Here is an 18,629-nt window from a genome sequence, read left to right on the forward strand (position 1 = left end):
AGTGCGGTCCTTTGTATTGAATCAATTTGTGTGGCGGTATTGGGACATCCCAGAATATAGGATTTTGTCCACTATTCGTGTTCGTTTAAACATGCTCTTGGCTGCTATTTTAGAGGGATCAGAATTGGAGGGATTTGGTCAACCATCCTCTTTCCTGAAATAACCTTGCATCTGAATGAAGGGCAACTGACAGGGCAGGCAATTTTACTGAGCACTAGGGATTCTACTATATGAATAATGTACTCCTTAGAATTAGCTAGGAAGTTTATATGAATATGTAGGCAAAGGTTTTTTCTTTAGATTAATTCTATCAATTCGGCACACTCAATTGTTAAAGCATTGCAGGCAAGCATGTTGGTGTATAAAGCTATGTTTGAACAATAATGGTGCATTGTGGGGTAGCTTGGCACAAAAACAGCCAAGCTTAACTTAGAGGCAATGTGTAAAATGTTTGTGTAGCAATCAAATAGTAATAAAGTGAAAACACTACACAAGAATAATTCAGCATTAATTGACAGAAATAGAGTACAATTTAATAAATAAAATAACACCAAAATGACAAAATCCAATCAGTAGAACCGGAGTTATGAATTTTGAAAGTTTAAAGGAAAAACAGTGCCAAAAAGAACAAAACACCAATCGCAGGTATCTCGTTGTGCGAGACCAGGTCAAAGTCGAAGGTTAAGGCTGAACGGGATGGAGCATGGCTCATCTACATGGAGAGATAGGTCTACACTTATCTTCAGACTTTAAACAATTTTGAAGAAAAATGTCTGAGAAGGTAAAGTTCATTGGGGCAAGACAGCAGGTAGTGTCTGAGGAGGAGGCGTTATCATCAGGGAGCTGCTTGATAAGGTAAGAGTGAAGATTTCTTAGTTCCAATTTTGTCTCTCTTTTGGAAGTCAAAGATCTCCAGCGGGACTGAAGAGTTGGTCTGAGAGTCCTATTTTTATACCTGGTGCCAGCTTTGAGGTGGAAGAAACTTCTGGAGTCCCCCAGCCCCCCAACAGATGGCTCTGTAATTTCCTTCCTCTCTGTCCTAGTCCCAGGATGTCTAGAATCATAAAAAGGTTGGTGAAGTTCTTTGTGTGTGTGCAGAGGCAGCTCCTTTGAAGTGTAAGTGGGGCTGTGCACAGCTCCGCCCCTCTCATCCTGCCAGGATGGCCCATCCTACCAACCCCCAGTGCCCCTTTTTTACATTGTCTGGGAGGAATACACAAAGGCCAAATCCACATACTCATGTGGCCCAGTACACAGACTGCAGCTCCACATTGTTAGGGCAAGAAAATGCCAACTTTTTAAAAGTGGTACAGAAAACAGTGGTCCCGCACCTATATATTCACATAAATAATACCTGCAGTTAGTATTCAATAAGAATTTCGAGCATATAGTTAGCTCACTGTTACAAAGAATCCAAATAGTTAAAGTACTTAGATGTGCAACAACCATTAGTTTTCAAAAAAGGCATCTATTTATTAATCACAAGATTGGCAAATGGTAAACATATTACTTGGTTATCACTTAGAAGAGAAAAGGAGGTTGCTCCAAAGGAACGTTCAAGACAAGTGCTCTGGTGTGAAGTGAGTGTGAAAATGGAGGAAGAGGGAGAAAATCCCCAAAAAGAATCAGAAAGCAGTTTTAATAATGTGGTGAATGCGATTGATAACAAATACTCAATCTCTGAGGCCTGACCAGTGATGGTTAATTATACAATTAATTTGTCCAACATAATTCACAAACAGAAGAGAAATATATAATCTTAGGCAAGATAGGGGAAAGGACATGTGGTCCAGGCCTGCTGGGAGTGGGCGTCAATGTTTCGACCCACTTGTGGGCAAGGCGGGTAATTAGAACCTCAGCCTGCGGGTCTTCCTCAGGACAGGGGGAAACAGAAAGCAACCTTAAGGGATAAAATAGAAGGCACATTACTGAATTGCCAATAGATGCTGTATAATATAAAAAGTGAAAATGCTTGTCTTACCAACCTAATCACAGTGTTGGTACATGCAACTCCCGGTATGACCACCTGAGATAGGGCAAGAGAAGGTGGAAGTGCACATCAGAAGGATGTTCTAATTATTTAAAAGTGATAATGAATACTAAGGAATACTAAAAGAAGAGAGGCTCACCCGCCTCAATGTCGCGGTATGGTCCCAGTTAGGCTCCAGAAGAGTCCATAATGAATGGGGGAGAACGGATGCTTGTCTAAAATTAAACATGAGAGTTTTAAGACTGCAACCGTAGTTGTGCTAGGCCTCACTGAAAGGTTGTGATTTCACTTACCAGCGTGTATTTAGAGGTGTAGTGACCGACTTAAATCAATTTACAATTCAGAATTTCATCAGTAACTGAAATTAGAAACAGAAGGGAAAGGGGGTTGATTACAAGGCTCGAAGGCAACCCATCCCCTTATAGCACCACTCTAGAGCACGTTTTTATCTTTTCTGACATGTGGATCGGTCATCACTCCAACGCGGTACCATCCTCAAACTGTCCCGTCTCTCCCGATGCAACAGATGTTATAAAGACAATCTGCATTCCTTCGTTCAATGATTGTACATTTTGTGGTGGTGTCCAGGCAACAATCAGTGCATTCTGTGATGTTGGGATGAACTCTGTCGCAGCTACTCATCCTACAGCTCCCTGCGCTTCAAGATTCGGGATAATATTTATTTGTTCTGTCACAACTTGTGGTACTGGTACAGAAAGAGTCACAATCAAAGCAGTAGCATATGGAATTATTACAGTATGAGTCACTTCAACAGGTGCAGGTGCAATTTGGAGTGCTGGAAATGGTCTCTCAATCTGAATTACACCTAAGGCTGTAGCAACTGTAGTACTAGTAGTTGCATCAGTATCAGTATTTGTGGTAGGGACCACTTAAGGTGGTGGGCGCATAGCCAATAAAGCATTCAGAATATCAGCCCCTGAATCACTATCAGTGTCTGTTTTCCTTTCACCTTCTTCTTATGTTTCTGGTTATTTTTTATCTTCTCTGTAGTTATAACTGGACACATTCTAACTCCCTTGATTACACTTTTTTCCACCTTTGCTGTCCTTCGTCCTATTGTGCATCTGCATAATTTCTGACAGCTTTCTTCACCCTATTCTGATATTTCTCTTTCTCTTTAGCATGAGCTGCTTTTTCCCATGCATTTAATACTTCATATTGTGTGGGTCTAGGAGGTGATTTCATCTCATATATTTTCTCCCACAAATGTTCAATGGCGTCTAAATTGAATGTACCCTACTGTGGAAATTTAAAGGAACCCTCATTTTCAGTAATCTTGCATCACTGACAAAGCCATGAGCATGTATGTAGTCCTACATTTGTCATCATGCAATGAGCTGGTGTACCCTCAGGTGACGCCTCTTTACCTTCCCTCACTAGAACGCTTACATCACCCCTCATCAAATCTCTAAGAGTTTTAAAACATTTCATTTGTCCAATAATTCAACAATAAATGTGCAACAGTCAAATTCAATTTCAATGTTTTGATTCTGTTCTTAATTTCGGAAATGTCAATTTCTTTCCTCCTATCCTGTTACAGCTCTAATACTTGAAGATTAACGAACCAATCTCAACATGGTACTGTCACAACGACTCACCTATACCAGTGAGTCACACCATCTCCTCATCAACCAATCCCAGCGCAAAAATAGACCAACCAACCAACCAATCTCAGTGCGACACCGTATGACTTATTTTTCCCAGCGCCTCACCCTCTTTTAAAGTTCACTCATACACAAATTCTATAACTCTAATCAAGGGTAATAAACAAATAGAATTGTCTGCTCCACTGAGGACATTAAAATATATTAGTCATTCAAGTAAACAATTGGAAATAATGTTTTAGCAACCTCTGAGTTCCCTGCATTTACACACACACACACAAATGAAATCTCAACCAGTGGGAAATCACTCTAACTAATGTAGCTTCCCTTTTGCAAAATATGCTCCACGAACACTAATCAATATTAGTCCAAACACAACAATGTATAGTCCCTATTTCAATTGTACAAATTGATGGTGCCGTATGAACATACACGACAAATCTTAGCAGACAATATTTAACATGATTTCAAATGTTTATGTTTTTTTCTATTTGTCTATCCTGGGATCTTAGACTACCTTGAGCCTGATAACCACTTCAACTGCTCAACACCTAGAGCTTACACACCACTTACTCTCAAACACAACAATACAAATCCCAACAAAGACAATGGTGATTCATGATCCTATTGATACTCACAACTTAACCACTGCAACTGCCTTCGCAACGGCAACTCCAACAATCTTCAAGAGTGGGTTTTTGGGCTTAAGGACATTGGAATTGAGCACAGATGGGAGCGGGCTGCCTACCCTCCAACTGCTGACACACAGAGGCCCCCAGCTCCTGCCCTGAGGCCATGATTAGGGGCGCAGTGTGATGCAGCCCCTGCCCACCTCCTTGCAGAGTCCATGATCAGAAACCCAGGTAGGGCCTGCAGCTGGTGGGGAAAGTTAGACGTGCCGTGACGGCGCTAGTGCAGCAGCAGCTGAATTTGGCTCTCCGCCTCTCAAGCGTGCTTTTGGCCTGTTTTTGCACAGTCCCTTGGATCCTGAAGCCCTCACTTACCATGCCTGTCGTGGGATGCAGCCTACCTCCACAGGCTCTGCACCACTAGCATTGGAGCGGCAAGGAGCTGAGAGCCGCTTTCTTCCCCTGGCTCCCCCTGCCGCTCCGCTGATGTGCCCCAGGCAGAGTGAGTTGGCCTACATATTGTGAGACATTAAACGACCCTTCTGGCTTCTTTTGAAAGCAAGAGGGTGTACTCATAGGGGGCTATAAGAATTTGCAGCAAGAACCTTGATGTATAGATCAGACACTTTACCTATGGGACTTTGAACAACATAACTGTTGGAGACATTGCTTCTATTAGTGCAATTGCCACTGCCAGTCTGCATGAGGAAAACAGCTAGTTTGGAGTAAAATCACAATTCATCCAGCGCACTGATGCCGTTACTTACTAATTCACCCCTGCTCTGTAGCGCCTTGGCTGTGCTTAATACCCCTCAACATGACCAATGGGCCTAGACATATCTTGGCTGCACGTGCTGCTATGCTACTCTACAACACACCAGTATAAGCAAACGTGCCCCCGCATTTATGGCATTCAGTCAACGGCGCACTCACTCAGGACCGCGCTGCAGCTGTGTTACATGTAATTGCACTCTACAACCTGAACATCAATGACCCCTCACTTCCTATTATAACCACTGGCCAGGCACTCATGCTTCACTTACCTATGGCATTGCCCATGCAGCCCATCTATGTGCAGCATATTCCTGAGCAACTGGGCCAGCACTGATTACCGCTAAGCGAATAGGGGCTGCTCGTGCTGCGCCGCCCAGAGACTGAACTTGTGTCAGCAAGTGGTCCTCATTGACTCAATTATCTGGTGAACTTCTAATATGGCCTACCTCCTACATCACTTATTTTGGGCTGCTTATACCCGTGAGCGACTGGCACACCTTCCGGCACATCTGCTCCGATGGACCACCCTGCAGGCAATTCGAGGATGCCGACCCCTTGCAACTCTACACGTCCATAGGGGCCTTAGTAGAACATACTCATGTGCCCCTGGAGAACAAGATCGATAATGTGGTGACAAACCTCACACTGCTACATTCAGACCACTGCAAATTAGTTGACAAGGTCCACTCTGCAGAGCAAATTCTGGCTGAGTTTGTGCCTAAATTCCATGAGGTAGAGACCTCACTGCAGGCATTGGTGAACCAAGTGCATGTTATGGAGTGCAGGGTGGCGCAATCCCAGAGGAACAACATTTGTGTGGTTGGTCTCCCGGAGGCAGTGGAGGGGAGAGATGCAGTCACATATGTGGAGCAATGGCTGTGGGAGCTGCTTCTGCTGACAACACTATTGCTATTCTTCTTCATTGACCGATCTCATTGTGTCCCTGCTGTTCCGGCTGCTACACTATAGTGATAGAGACTCTATTCTATGTGAAGCGAGGAAACTCCCAGACATCATTGTTGAAAACACCCTCATAATGCTTTTTCCGGACTATACAATAGCTGTGCAGTGGCAAAGAAACTCCTTCTTGGCTGTGAAATGCCGGTTGTGTGAGCTTGACCTAAAATACTTGCTCCTCTTTCCTGCGCATTTACAGGTTGTTGCGGAAGGGAAGACAAGCATTTTCGAATACCATGAAAGCAGCCTGGGAGTGGCTGGACTGGACTGGACCAGGCTGGTCTACTCAACTCAATTCACACAAGATCGGAGGGAATCACATAAAGCCTTGAAGATTCTCAGATTTTCTAAGTTTGTAACATATATGCTTTTTCTTTTTCATGTCAATGAATAGGATTTCAGCATGCTTCTGGGAAAAGGTCTACTCACCAGAGTCTTTCAACCATGTATCATTGAATGTTGCGGGCACATTCTTTCGTGTTTGTAATCATCTTCCCTTGAATCATACGCCTCGTCGTCTACATGTTTTGTGGTGTGAACCTCACTATCAGTTGTTTAATACAACAAATGTCTATTCATTAACTAATAAACAGTAGTTTTTCAAAAATGCAAAGCCTGCAGCAAAGAGAAGAAAAACAACTTGCACAATTATCAGTAAAAGTGAAAAACAAGCATTTCAGTATTAAGGTCCTTCACGGTAAAACATGCGGTCATTACATATGTTAATTTAAAATAAAATCCTGGCCTCATTACTAAGTTACAGGCCTATGGGTTCTAAGTATGGTAGTCTACTCCAATTTTTGCATTAAGCATTTTTCATTTTTAAACATTAATACTGCACATTTGTATATTTAATTAAGCATTTGGTAAATAATAAAATTTGCGTTAGCAGAGACTACTAGCTTGGGGTTCAGGGAACTTAGGGGAGACGTCACCTAGCCATTTTAAGTATATACGCATCACCACAACTTAAAGAGATGGCGCTGAACAAATTTGGTCCATTACTCCTCCAAACAGTTGCATGCCTACATATGATAGCAGAAGACCTTAATCACGTTATGTCCACCAAACCGAACAGATCGGCTGCGGCAACACCAGTTTCCCGCTCTTCCACACCAGGGGCACAATTTCCCACAGATGTTGGGCTGACGGATTTCTGGAGGCTGAAACATGTCACAGAAAGGCAATATATATACCTCTCTGGGATGCAAGAGTCAGTCTTCAGTGTAGGTGATTTTTAATATACTGAGTAAATAATACAGTTATAATAAATGTGCAATATTAAAGTGAAGGCTTTAATGAAAATAAAATGCGTTTAAATGCAAATATTTTAGTAGTCCACCATATTTACTCATACTAGGCCTCAAATGGATTAAGAAACATTGCCTGACAAGCTGCCTTGACTAGAAATGCTTAATGTGCATAAAATGTTTATTTTTTGACCTTACAATAAACGTAAATAATAGCTGAATACATGTTTTCATATATTTCCATAGAATGTTTCTACTTACACAAAGATCACTGTTAACGAATGATTAGAAATTAGTCTTTTAATGGGGTAATGAAGAAGTTCTTATTTGAAGATGCAACATTTCCAAACGAAATGAATGTTATGTTATGTTATGTTATGGGGCATTTATTAAGCGCACAGCTACTCCAAGGAGTGTCCCGGCGCTGATTTAACCCAGACACAGAAAGCAACTAACATCCACTCCCATTCTAGTTCTGATTAAGCCAAGTTTTCACACCCTTAAAAAAGTTTAAAAGGTCGCATTCCTGTCGCAACTTAAAAGGAAGGCTATTCCATAGCTTTGCTGCCACCACCTGAAAGGAGCGACCACCTTTACGAGAAAGGAGAAATTTGGGCACATTTATTAAATGTTGTGAGGATGAGCGAAGTGTTCTGAAGGGTTTATATAGCTGAATCTTATTTCTAAGATATGGCGCACCAATCTTATTTATGGCTTTAAACGTTAAGACCAAGGATTTAAAATATATCCTTTGTCTTACTGGCAGCCAATGTAAGGTACTCAGGTGTGAGGACATATGGTCTCTTAGCCCCACTGTCAAAACTGCCCTGGCCGCAGCATTTTGAACCACCTGTAAACGATTCAACAGATAGTTTGGAAGACCCAGATACAGTACGTTAACATAATCCAGTCTGGACATGATCAAAGCCTGGACCACTGTTTTCTTATGCGCAATTGGGAGAAGAGGCGGGAAATTTCGCATAGCTTTCAGCAGTCCAAAACATGTACCAGCCGTAGATTGGACCTGGGTTTTCATCGTCAGATCGGAATCCATTTTTATTCCCAAATTTTTTGCCGTACATGCCGGCTTTGCTGGGGGGGCGCAATTTCTTGGCCACCATTGGCACCATTCATTGTCTGGGGTATGTCTAAAAAAGATAATTTCAGATTTATCTGAATTACAGAGTAACTGATTTTGGCTAAACCAGTTAAATACCTCAGTTAGACAGATGTTGATTTTATTTCCGTCAAACGACTCCTTCTTTCCACAGGTAAAAAGCAGTTGTGTATCGTCAGCATACGAAATAATTTTTGCCCCATATTTTGGGGCCAATAGGCCTAAAGGGGCCATATAGATATTAAAGAGGGTAGGGCTCAACACCGAGCCCTGCGGAACCCCTACATTTAAGGCTAGATTGGAACTGGAAAAAGGCGGGGCCCAAATTGTCTGCTGACGATTACTTAAGAAGGAGGAGAACCATCTGAGAACCGTGCCCCCGATATTACTCTCCTTCAACCTAAGGAGAAGCCTATCATGGAGCACGGTATCAAAGGCTGCTGATGAATCCAGTAATATCAGTACAGCTTTGCCTCCAATATCGAGTGAATTTTTAATGGTTTCAACAACTTCTAACAGGGCCTTTTCGGTACTGAAATTCGCCCTAAAGCCTGATTAACTGGGGTGGAGCATCTGGTTTTCTTCAATAAAGTCAGTCAGGGTTGCGTTTACATACTTCTCCACCACTTTAGAGAAAAACGGTAGGAGAGATATAGGCCTATAGTTACTGACTACCAGCGGGTCCGCAGTTGGTTTTTTTAAAAGAGGGAGAATTTTTCCATGTTTCCAGATTTCAGGAAGCCTTCCCTCAGATAACGACAGGTTTAATATTTTATTGACAGCAAGATTTATGACTTTGGCAATTGTTGCCAATATTTTTGCCGGAATAGGGTCAGTAGGTGATCCAGATTTTAAAGCTGACATAATCTTTAGGGAGGCTACCTTAGTCATAGGAGCAAACTCCGACAAAGAGTTGGGCATGCTACTAGTCCCAGAACTCCCGAACACATCTTGAATTTTTGGGATTTTGTTATAAAAAAATTGTGCCATTTCATTAGCCCAGGTGGCCGTAGGAGAGAAAGGGCTCTTTGAGGCAAGGGGAACCGTGAAGTCTTTAACAATTTTGAACAGTTCCTTCGCACAGTTCTCTGCTTGCTCAATTTTCTTGGCCAGGAATTGCTTTTTACCTTCACGGACTTTTGCATAGTAAGCCTTCAGAGCACCTTTGTATATTATTTTTTCCTCTGGGTCGAAATTCCTTCTCCAACGCCTTTCAAGGACCTTACACACACTTTTACTCTTTCTCAGAGACTCAGTAAACCATGGAGCCGAATTTCGGCCCTGTTTGGCTACTCGTAACTTAAAAGGGGCCAATTGCATGCTATACTCCTGAAGCCAATTTTCCAATGCAAGAGCGTCTTGCTCAGATTGTTTTTGACCACCAGGGGAAATTTATTAAGCAGATAAGCAATTGTTTCAGGGGTTATTTGATTAAAAGACCTAAAAGTCTCTGATCGACGGTTACAATATCTCAATGGTTTGGTTAGAGTTTTAGCTATTGTAAAATTGATCAGAAAATGGTCAGACCAGATAATATGCTCAGAGGCCTCTACTTCCAACTTCGTAGAGGAAAACATCTGGTCTAAAATAAGGCCTTTTTCTTGCGTGGGATGTGTTACATAAGGAGCCAACATAAAAATGTTAAATAACTCCTGAAGTTTTACAGAATCTGCATCCATGACTTGGTCAAAATGAATATTAAAGTCCCCTAATATCAGACACTGTCCAAATTTGGTCATAATTGGTGTGATAGCAAGACCAATAGCTGCTAGAAAACTTCCGTCAGGCCCAGGTGGGCGGTACACCAAAACCCCAGCAATCGTTTGATGGGGGGACACTGTTAGACTAAAGCCAAGACACTCAGCTCCCGTAGGTTCTGTCAACAATATTTTTTGACAAACCAAAGGCTGTTTATAAACAATCGCAATCCCTCCACCTCTGCCTCCCTCTCTGTCCTTCCTTATTATCCTGTAGCCAGGGGGGAGAGCATTAGCAACTGTAGGGTTCGATCCTTCATGTAACCATGTTTCAGTAAGAAACATTATCTCCGGCTGACTATCTAGAAGGAGATCATACAGCTGAAGTTCATGTTTATTCATCGACCTTACATTCAGTAAGGCAAATTTTAATCTATCTTGCATTAGTTCCGCCGCACCCGGCTCACCTGGCACACCAACACACTCCCTTCCGGGTTGGTAATCCTGGTCCCTAGGCTGGATACTAAAATTCCGAAAGCAGAATTTGCAAAACAATGTGCTCGGGTTAGCCGCTAAGCAGTGACGGGGGCATTGCATCCCTCCTTATCCAGCTCCCTCAGTTGCTGCCTACTATACGCTAAAACGCGATGACAGGTCGCGGCATTAACTGAGTCTAATCCGGCATGTTTACTGGCTCTGGTCTCTCCCGGGTCGCGGACGGGCGCAGACGGGCTTGCCTTGTGCGTGCCTCCGGCGCGCACGCGGCGCGCCCGCTGCGTGCACACGCCGCGCCCCTTTTTATATTTGCCAGCTTGTGTAATGACTAGACCGCTCCCCGCTCCAAGATGGCGGCCAGAGGAGGCGCGTCAGAGCCCAGAGACTGTTTCAAACTTCCCGCTACCCACTTCCTTTCAGCGCTTCAATTCAGGTAACAACAATTTAAAATCGGTTTCCACACAATATTAAAACAAAGTTTCTAACACCCCAGTGCGCAAATTTTTAAAAAGCTCGATCTAAAATTCGAATAGCAGCAATAGTTCCCCACAGAGGATATTTGGACTAAAAGATTAGCATCAACCATATATGTCACATAGAACAATGTGCAAAAAACGCAAAACGTGCGAAAACATTATATTTAAAGAAATGTTTCAATCAACATTGCTGTCTCTGGACTATTGTATTCCTGTAAGGAGGTGATGAGTGATCCTGCTCCCTTGAGAGCTTTGAAAACTGATTGGTTGACTCCAGATGTAAAAAGCAACATGTTGCAAAAGCTTCAGAATGTGGAGTCTATAATAGTGCGTGTTCCTAGAGTAGGCTCAGACTTCTACATTTTGCCACTTGTTATTATGACTTTTTCATTTTACCATTATTCCACAATGTATTGAGACTCTATTGTGTGTTTTTTCAACAATTCTTTATGGCAAGGTCTGTTTTGAATTATTTTTGATCTATCGAGCTAACTTTAATGCTAAAGCATAATACTTTTTCTCTCACTCTCTTAAACCAGAACTCTTTATCGGTTCTCACTGACATCTTTACCCCGATTCTTAGAATAGGGATTCTTTCCTTTACGAAACACGCTTAATGCATTTCATTATTTTTATTGACTAGTAGTGATTATTGATTTCTGTTCATGTTTGATAATTGAGAATAATACGAATTAACTTGTGCATAGCTCCTGATCTTCTCTCAATCAATGACAAAGACCCGTTGCCTCAGTGAATAGAGCGGGAATTAGCCCAGATGATGGTGAACCAAGAATTCTAAATGAGAACTGATTCCCGCTCCAGCACCAGGCTGGACTATTCCTTTAATACCACAATAAAGACCCTCCCATTACTGCTATACAGTGTCTGACGAGAGGCATCTTTGATAATTTCCCTTTCATAATGATGTTGGCCACCAGAAAGGGTCAGGCAAAGCTTACCTGAAAACCCGTTGCATGGGCACTGAGGGACACACAAATTATAACTCAAATCAAATCAAACTGGATTTGTAAAGCACTGATTATCTCCTGTTTGGGTATCCAGGCACTGGGGGTTGCTGCTGGGTGTAGTCAGTCGAACAACCAGGTCTTTAAGCCATTTCTGAATTGCTTTGGTGGAAGCAGGGAGTGTGGGTGAGGGAGAGGGAGGCGGAGCACAGTTGTTTGAGGGGTTATTAGAAGTTCAACCTGTGGCTAAGGTAGGCTGGTTCACAGGAGGACAATACAACTTCATTCAAAGATAATGAAAGGTCAATGCAGCCCACTAGTGTGGGTTGGGAAGCCTCCAAAACAGTACTAAGAGACCAGGACCCAAAAACAGAAAACTAGAGAGGAGAAAACTCTGGAGTTTTAGGGAAAGATATTAAACATAGAAAAGGGTATGGCTGATCCACCGACAGCCATGGAACTCCAACAGCCACAGTTGTTATGCATGGAACACAAAAACCTTAGTTTATGCCTGTGAGAAGTTGGCCTGGTATGTGATGTCCACTAATTAAAGTGGCCACCTTGCACCCGTTCAAACAACCTGTATGGTGATTTAAGAGGTCAAAGATAACCTTAGAAAGCTATTCAAGTGGTAGCTGTGGAGAGCAGCCTTCAGGCTAAGTCTTGAAGGAATGATAAGCAGCTTGTAACTGCACAAGAGTGCTGAATTACTGACATAACAGGAAAATTAGACTTAAAAGCAGCCAGCTTGTCATGCCTGTCTCAGATGCAAAACATGTTTTATTTTGGCATCTTATATGTTACTTAAGGATTATAAAAATAAAAGTATGTTGTCTGAAATACGTGTAAATGTTGTTTTTCAATGTTTTTTAATTTCAAGGTATTAAGGGGCATATTATCAAGCATGGCGTTAAAATTATCGCCGCTTTAGCGACAGGAAACTGCCGCTAAAGCGGCGATAATGGGCTTGATAATATGCCACAGAGAATTACAATAGAAGCCCATGTTGACACCAGAACATGGGCTTCTATGGGAATTCTCAAGGGCATATTATCAAGCCCATTATCGCCGCTTTAGTGGCAGTTTTCTGCCGCTAAAGCGGCGGTAATTTTAATGCCGTTTCTTGATAATATGGCCCTACCTGCTTATAGCGGCAGACCAGCATACAAGTTATCCTTTGAGGTTTCTTGGCACACTGGTGTTCCTGGAAGGGTCAGACAGCCATGGAAGCCCACATGCTGTCATCACTGACACCTCTTTAAAGCTGTTATGGGTTGGACAATCATTACCAAGTCAGGCAGCACCTGACTTGTGAATGACTGCCCTAGCACCATCAGTCCAGTGATGCCATCCTCTTAATTTTACCAATTTGCCCTATGGGACTTAACAAAGAGACACTGTGCTGTGGCACAGTGCACAGGAACCGCCACAGTAATACACACTAATCAGCACATTGAAAATGTGCTGCACCAATCACAAAGAAACATCCCAGTTGTATTGCATGTGTTCGTAGCTTAGCTGGGTACCTCCTTCATGGGCAGCAGGTACTCGTTGAGACAGACCCAGCACTGGATCCCGTTACATGTGGACCGAGCTTGCAACAGGACAAAGGAAGAAGAGAAAGTACCTGCAGATGTAAGGAAGAAATAGCATCAACAATTAAGCTAAAGCAGCATCCACCCTAACCGTACACAAAAAGTGGCAACGGAATATTACAGTCTAACACAATTTTTGCTTACATTTACTTTACAGTCGCAATACTTGTGTGCGAAATCCCCAAATAATATAACTAGGGCTCCCAGTTTTATGGTATTTTTTTTAACATTTCCGTCTGTATTTATCCATATTTATTTTTCGGCCTTCTTATTGGTATTTATCCATATTTATTTTGTGTTTTAAGAATAATTTGGGCTGTAAAATGTAATATTTTCACCTTAATTTAACTCTTGGGTGTGTACTTACACATGGGTGCCTGTCACGTTTAAGCAAATTAAGCATCCTCATATATCAAAACACTACGCTTTTATATTAGTGCTATACTACAAATCTGTGTTAACATATGTGTGTATTTAAGGAAATCTCATTAATCAATCAATCAATACATTTATAAAGCGCGCTACTCACCCATGAGGGTCTCAAGGTGCTCGAAAAGCCAGGTCTTGAGGTGTTTCCTGAAGGTGAGATGGTCCTGGGTCATTCGTAGGTGTGCGGGGAGGGAGTTAACATGCTACATAATACCTGTCTTCTAACTCTCCATGCTGTCTATCTTGCTCAGCTGGTGCATGGATTCATGAAAGAGAGCATGGAGAGTCTCTGAAAACAAGCACCATTTTCAGTATTTTTCCGCTTTTGAAAATAAATACAGACCGGAAACACATTGCTTTCTGTCTGTATTAATCTGTAAAAATCAGTAAATACGGAGGACTGGAAGCCATAAATATAACCAAAGGCAGCCGCTCTTCAAGGTTTCAGCGAAAGAACTTCTCTCTGAGGTCTCTTCAATAATAACAGGCCCTTCGAGACTCGTCGGTGTGTTTGTTTTTAAGGCTTTTGCTTGATACTTAAGCAACAAGGAAGTGACGTTCCTTATTTAATATGTGAATAGCTTTACTTGTTCTTCTGTAAAAAGACTGTTCTTGCATGTGAGGACTGGTGACTGATCGCATAGATCGGAACTTTTCTACTCCACGTTACCATAGGAGTGTTTTTGTTTTCTCTTTACCATAACATTGAAAAGGTTTCCAATCTCTCAACAAACAACAACATACCTATTACGTAGTTTCAATAGTACTTTGATCTTCTGTATGAACTTTGAACTTAGCCTACAAAGTGTAATGCCTCTGAAAGCAGTTCACCCACGATTTACACTACTGAAAAAATGTAGCCTTCTTATTTGTCACTATAAGTCAGTAGTGTGAGGCCACAAAACGGTGTCCAGCGTAGTCCCAGGAGGACTCGATTTATGCCAGATTTACAGCACACCCAGATATGCTAAGTTTACATACAGTGAATCTAAATGCCGCTATAGGTTCGACCTAAAAATACCTTCAGGGTGATCTAGACTGAAAGGCACTGAATGTATTTGCGTTTGGAATAACTTGCGTGCTTGGTTAACATGCATCTCAAATTCAGATCCCCCAGGTGACGAAGGTAGATACATCTGTTCAGTCCTTGAAATGGAAAAATAGAAGTGCAGGTACTCTGTACCAGAATACCTGCTTGTTTCTGAGAAGTGCCGGTACTCTCCAATTAAAAGTATTACGTCGCTCTTGAGAAGTGCCGGTACAATCCCTCTCAAAATGAAAAAGTGGTGGTACTCCGTACCGGACAGTACCGGTCTATTTAAAGCACTGCATCTGTTACAATAATTTCAATACCGGAAGATGCTTCTCTATTGCACCCAGTTTCCATTTATGTCCTTCTTTACACCTAAGAGCATAATGGATATTTTGTTTAAAGGGCTTCAAAAACTCAACAGGGTCTATGGATCACAAATCTGCCAAAAGTTGTGTTAGTGACATTTAGTTTTTATTCCATCAAAGAGTACTGTATCACAAATGATTGGTTACAGACTGGGTTTTTCAGAGTAGTTTTTATGTAAACTAAATCAGATTCTTTGTTGTAAGTGGCAGCCTTGTGATTTCACATTGCTTGGTTCCCAGATGTTCACAACAAAACTACTCAATTGTAAATGCTGTTTACCTTTTTCAAGAGACAGTCGGGGTGCTGGCAACGACACTAAACAATGGAAACAGGTGAGCATCAGCAAGGAGTATTCTAAGGGGGTGCCCGGAGCATGTGAGTCCATGGGGTGTGGTTTCTCACTTTCCATCTGCGGTGCGTAGAGCAAACGTTTCAAACTTCTGAATCTGCCTGCTTGATCCCCCTAAAAGCCTCTCAGCATCAGGAGGGGGTGGAGGGAGAGGAAGGGCTGAGAGACACCCTAAAGTTTTCAAGGCCATGGAAGAGAGTCCAGACCAAATGTGGGAGGGGACAGGGAGTCAATACACGCTACATGAGAGGGGACTGTGTGACTGCGTTCAGGGAGCGAAGGGGGCTGTGTGACTGAAACCAGAGACTGAGTGAAGCCAGGGAGTGAATGGGGCTGTGGGACTAGAACCAGTGAACAAAGGGGTATGTGCGACTAAAACCAGAGAGCGAAGGGGTACGTGTGACTGAAACCAGGGAGCGAAGGGGTACGTGTGACTGAAACCAGGGAGCAAAGGGGTCTGTGTGACTGAAACCAGGGCGCAAAGGGGACTGTGTGACTGAACCAGGGAGCGAAGGAGTCTGTGTGACTGAACCAGGGAGCAAAGGAGTCTGTGTGACTGGACCAGGGAGCGAAGGGGTCTGTGTGACTGAACCAGGGAGCAAAGGAGTCTGTGTGACTGGACCAGGGAGCGAAGGGGTCTGTGTGACTGAACCAGGAAGTGAAGGGGTCTGTTTGACTGAAACCAGGTAGCGAAGGGGTCTGGGTGACTGAATCTAGAAAGAGAAAGGGGCTGTGTGACTTAAACCAGAAAGGAAGTAGTGAAAGTGGTGCCCTGACAGGGCTGCATACATGGGCACTAGAACATTGTAGGGAAAAATACGGCTCCCTCCCATTAAGTTAGGATTGGAGCTGTGATTCTGTAGAATTGCAGAAACTTTAAGCATGCCTATTTCAAAGTGGAATACTCCTGCTAAAATAGATTCCATTGATTTAAGGCTGAAGGGGAATGATTATGAGTACAAAAAAACAAAAAAACATTGCAGCAATAATGCCGCAATATTTTAATGTTTCTGATGCTAAATTTCAATTTTTGTGCGGCTAAATTTGCAAATCTATGCCGCAAAATCCTGGGGGGTCTGAGGAGCTGGCGCAGTTTAGGCCGACAGACGCCCCTCAGTGTGCACACATTTTTTATTGCGAAAAACCTGATAGGTAAGAAAATTGTATGTTGTCACTGTAATGTTACTGTGAGTAAAGATATATCTGACAAAAACACACAGTCACCAAGGCCAGAAGGGAATGTACAATGGAGAATGTGGTTAATAAATAGCAGATCCCTCCCAGGACACAAAGTAGAGATTGGGCTTTTAATTGAGGAGGAACGCCTAGATATATTATTTGTAACAGAGACTTGGCTGAAAGACAGCTCTACACCGGATCTAGCCATGGCCCTTCCCCCGGGCTATGCTATCAGAAGATAGGATCGGGTGGGAAAGGTCGGAGGTGAAGTGGCCATTATTTATAAAGTAGAATACAGAAGCACTGTCTCAATGCTGACAGTAATTAACTGCGATACAATACAATTCAGTATCGGACTCTCCCCCACCTGTACTTTTTCAGGGATTCTCGTCTACAGGCCACCAGGACCCTATAGCACATTCCTAGAGATTTTCCCTGATCTAATAGCCAGTACCACTGCTAGTAAAGGATCGGTGACTGTGCTAGGTGACCTTAACTTGCACCTAGATGAACATAACAATGCATCCACCAACATATACCTACAAGATATGGAAGCAATGCAATTTAGAGAGCATGTGAGATCTGCCACACGAGAAAGGGCACACTCTCGATACCATCTTCTCCAACGATCGCAAAATAGAGGTGGATACACAACTATATCAGTTCCATGGTCAGACCACTTCTTTATCCCACTCACCTTGACTAAAACACATACACAAACAGTACTTCATGGCACTAAAAAGGTAGGCAGGAAATAGCCTAGACTCATACCGGACCGCATGATTAATTCCCTAGAAGCACAAATTCTGGCCCTGACAGGAAATCTAGAGGAGGCAGATATGATATGGTCTGACTGGTTAAACCAAACGGCAAAACATCGTATTCAGAAAGACAGGCAAAGGGTTTACCGCACCTGTAAAAAAAACACATACAAAAAAAATTGAAAGGAAGTGGAGGAAAACATATGATCCTACTATCAAGTGTCAGTATAAGACGGCCATCATACATTACCATAATGAAATTAAACAAGCCCAAGCCAAGAACTTCGAGGAAAAAATAAATTCAGCTCTCAACTCACCTAGAGAACTCTTTAAGATCATTAGATCTCTTACCACTGCAGAGCAAGAGGCCTCTCCTCACCAATCCCCAAAGGAAAGCTGTGAAGAGCTTGTGACTTTTAAAAACAATAAGGTGGAAAACATCTACAACTCGATGAAGGGGAAACACTCACCTAGATAGGCCAGATGTCCCTCCAGGAACCTACGACCCCTTGGGACAGGCCACAGGACCAGTATTAGATCATTTTCCTGTGTTAAGCAAAGAAACCACCAGCATGATTTTGCCGAATATCAAATCAGGCTCTCCCCAAGACCCTGTACCACCACATATTCTACTGCAGGGGGTGGGACACCACACTGTCCACCACATCAGGGCTTCTATCGCTTTCTCTCACTCAAGGGATAGTTCCAAAAAAATGGAAGCATGCCATTGTCTGACCCTTACTGAAGAAGCCCTACTTAGACCCTACAGAACTGGGGAACTAAAGTTCCATATCACTTTTACCTATTCTAGGATATAAATAAAAATAGTGGAAAAGCATGTTAAACATACCCTTTCCCCGTTTCTGGAAGACAATAATCTGTTACATCAGACCCAAATAGGTTTCAGGCCACAGCATAGCATGGAATCAGCCCTGTTGGTGG

This window comes from Triturus cristatus, chromosome 6 (assembly GCF_964204655.1).
Source record: "Triturus cristatus chromosome 6, aTriCri1.1, whole genome shotgun sequence".
NCBI lineage: Eukaryota > Metazoa > Chordata > Amphibia > Caudata > Salamandridae > Triturus > Triturus cristatus.